Below are 3,068 nucleotides of genomic sequence, written 5' to 3' on the forward strand. Positions count from 1 at the left end.
TACTCAGCCTTAGCCATGGGGGGGTTACAGCTTCCTGAGACCAGGCAGAGTGGACCTCAACCTTTCTTCAACATCCTTATTACCATGTTTTTTTTGAAATCTATGTCTGATAGATGGCATTCCTATACTTCATTTAACTTTTTCTGGGGACTGCTCTATTTCTTTCAATTGGGGGTTGTTTCTTTGTCTCCCTATTTTAGGTGACAGTTTTTGTTTGTTTCTTCATCTCAAGTTGTTCTGCTTTGCCTGCCTGTCTTCATAGGGTGCACTTCTCTGGCAGGAGTTCTGGGATACTCAGTCATTCAGACTCTTTGATTTCCTGACCTGGATGCTCTAGGGTTTCTATTTCAGTTTAAGTGAACTCTCTTGTACTTGGAATTTGATTATTGATGGCTCATTCATTGGTGGGTTCTCCCCTCAACTTGCTTACTGATAGTTACAACTATTTCCACATCTTGTAAGTTATTTTACAGGTGCTGGTTAATAATGCTATACTACTCCCATCCAAACTCATGCCATCAAAACTCCCCCCTTACTTCATCAGCAATAATATCAACAGTAATTGAACATGGATTAATAAAGTAGGGAAGGGGTTAAGAAATAATACACAATATAGGAGAAAAAGATTATGAGATGACTATAGGGGAGAGAAATGATGTTGAGCAGGAGAAAGGAGGAGCAAAAATAAGAGTAGGGAATAGAAATAAGGCAAAGAAAGAGAAAAAATTAAAGTGTAACTAAAATGGGGAAAGGTGATAGCAAAATGGTGTAAGAAAAGGGAAGAGTATAATCTGAGGCTTGAAATAAATTTTAAAATAGTGAACCAAAGGGAACAAAATTTCAGAGAAACCACAACAGGGTCAATTACAATGACAGCTGAGCAAAGAATAATAAAGGTATAAGCCCTGGCTGGCATAGCTCAGTGGGTTGAGCACAGGCTGGGAACCAAAGTGTCCCAGGTTCGATTCCCAGCTAGGGTCATGCCTGGGTTGCAGGCCATAAACCCCAGCAACCGCACATTGATGTCTCTCTCTCTCTCTCTATCTCCCTCCCTTCCCTCTCTAAAAATAAATAAATAAAATTTTAAAAAGAAAAAGAATGATAAATGTATAAAGAGAATAAGAATATTGTACAAAAGAGAAAAGTGAAAATGTGATGTCTACTGTAAAGAAAAATGATTTTGAGAGGACAGAAGGAAGAGAGATAAGAGTAAGGAATAGAATCCAGGGTAAGAAAGGAGAAATAATAAAATTCCAAATTCAAGTGATTGATGGCAGGAAGAATGCAAAATGGAGCAAGACAGGGAGAGAGTAACTGATGAGATTTGAAATTAAGAAAAAAATAGGGAGCAAATAGAAATATAGTTGAAGAACAGCAATAACCATATCCATGCCAAACAAGCCACAATTTATAAAGGTGGAAAGAAAATAAGAATATTATAAGAAGGAGAAAAATAATGTCAGCTGACTAGAGGAAGGAAGACTGATTTTGAGAGGATACAGGGAGGACAAATATTAAGAGTAAAGGATAGGAACAAGGCATAGTGTGGTGGGAAATAAAATTTACAATGAATATAAGAAAGGGGAGGAAGAAGGCAAAATGAAGTAAGACAAGGGAAGGGTACAATGTGAGACTTGAAATAAAAATAAAATAAAATCATAAAAGTTTAAACAAAAAGAATAAAAATAAAAAACAAAGAATAGTGAATTAGTTGGAATACAGTTGAATACAAAGAAGAAATATTAAAGACTATGTGAAAGAAATGAAAAAAATAATGCAAATTCTGAAGAAAAATGAAGTGGTATTCATCTCAGCAGAGTTTGGTGTTTGCCTTTTGTCTTTTTCTGGATTGGCGCTTTTTATCAGCTCTAGATCTAGGGGTGGGTTATCTAACTTCTGGCAGCACTACCTGTATCACCTTCATCTGCCTCTAGAGGGAGCTTCTGTTTCAATTGGGAGGGTGGTATTCCTGGGTCTCCCCTGGGAGGCACTGTTCAGTCTCCTGGGAAAATAGTGGCTGTGTTCCCTATCCACCTGCACCACCTTGGTCCTCCCCAGCCTGTTTCCAATAATGTATGGTTTCTGATGCATTCATTAGCTGTCTCTCTCAAGGGAGGGCCCTGTCTGTTTAAGAGGGTCAGGTCTTTGCTGCTTGGTGCTGATGGCAGGTATGTGTGTGAGCTGAGGCAGATTGTAGCTCTGATTCCCCCTTGCTGCACCAATTTCTGACCTCCCAGGTTTGCTGGCCTCAGTGGAATAGGGCCCTAAGAACCAGAGAACTTTGCTTCCACATGAAAAGTTCAAAATGGGCCCTTAACCATTTTTCTTTCTGCCTTTCTTTTGTGGATACACATCTTGACAGGGGTCCTTGAGCCTTTCCTGCCTGTTTTGCAGAACCACCCTGGTTGGTGGTGCTTGTGCTCCCATAGGAGTTGGGGGCTGGGTATGTCCTTCCCTTCCTGGAGGTTTGATCTCCCCTGGGAAAGTGGGCTCTGTATGGCTGTAAATAATCTCTGGTGCTCAGCTCCAGCCCATCCAGTTGCCAGCCCACTGCCCTTGAAGCAAACAAAGTCCCAAACTTTATACACTGTATAGCCTCTGGCCTGCCAGCTATGCTGAGCTGGGACCCAGAAATCCCTTCTCTGTGCACCTTTCTGATTTCTCTGCCCAACTTCTTTCAGTGGGAGCCAACAACACACTTAATCCTTTCCCCTTGTTGGCAGGGCAGTTGCACCTCAGTTTCCCTTTTAAAAAGTATGTCTGGGCACTCCCACTGCAGCATTGAGTCACTGTCTAGCTTTCCATACACACCACTTCTCCAAAAAGCCAAAATTCTTTCATTGTCACAGGTGGCTGGAGTCTGCCTCCTCTGCCCAACCCAGATGCAGATAGAATCCACCCCCTCCCTCGCCCCTCTCTAGCAGTCTCCCTTTTGGCATTTGCTACTGCAAATGAGTATGTTGCTCTGTGTGTGTATGTTTGTAGTCTGGATCTCCCTAAGTTTGTGTATCCAAGTCACTCTAGGCCTAGGTCTGGGTTTTTCTGCCCTGGTAGGAGAGGGAGATGCA

The 3,068-nt window shown here is 41.7% G+C and overlaps 1 long non-coding RNA gene across 1 annotated transcript; it reads left to right on the plus strand.

Moving 5' to 3' along the window:
- Nucleotides 1-812: 812 nt before the first annotated feature.
- Nucleotides 813-1,565, plus strand: LOC118499880. The gene is made up of 2 exons (XR_004902424.1): nt 813-896; nt 1,417-1,565. It is a non-coding gene; the product is annotated as an uncharacterized LOC118499880 (long non-coding RNA).
- The last annotated feature ends 1,503 nt before the right edge of the window (nt 1,566-3,068 follow it).

Source organism: Phyllostomus discolor, chromosome 4 (assembly GCF_004126475.2).
Source record: "Phyllostomus discolor isolate MPI-MPIP mPhyDis1 chromosome 4, mPhyDis1.pri.v3, whole genome shotgun sequence".
Taxonomy (NCBI): Eukaryota; Metazoa; Chordata; class Mammalia; order Chiroptera; family Phyllostomidae; genus Phyllostomus; species Phyllostomus discolor.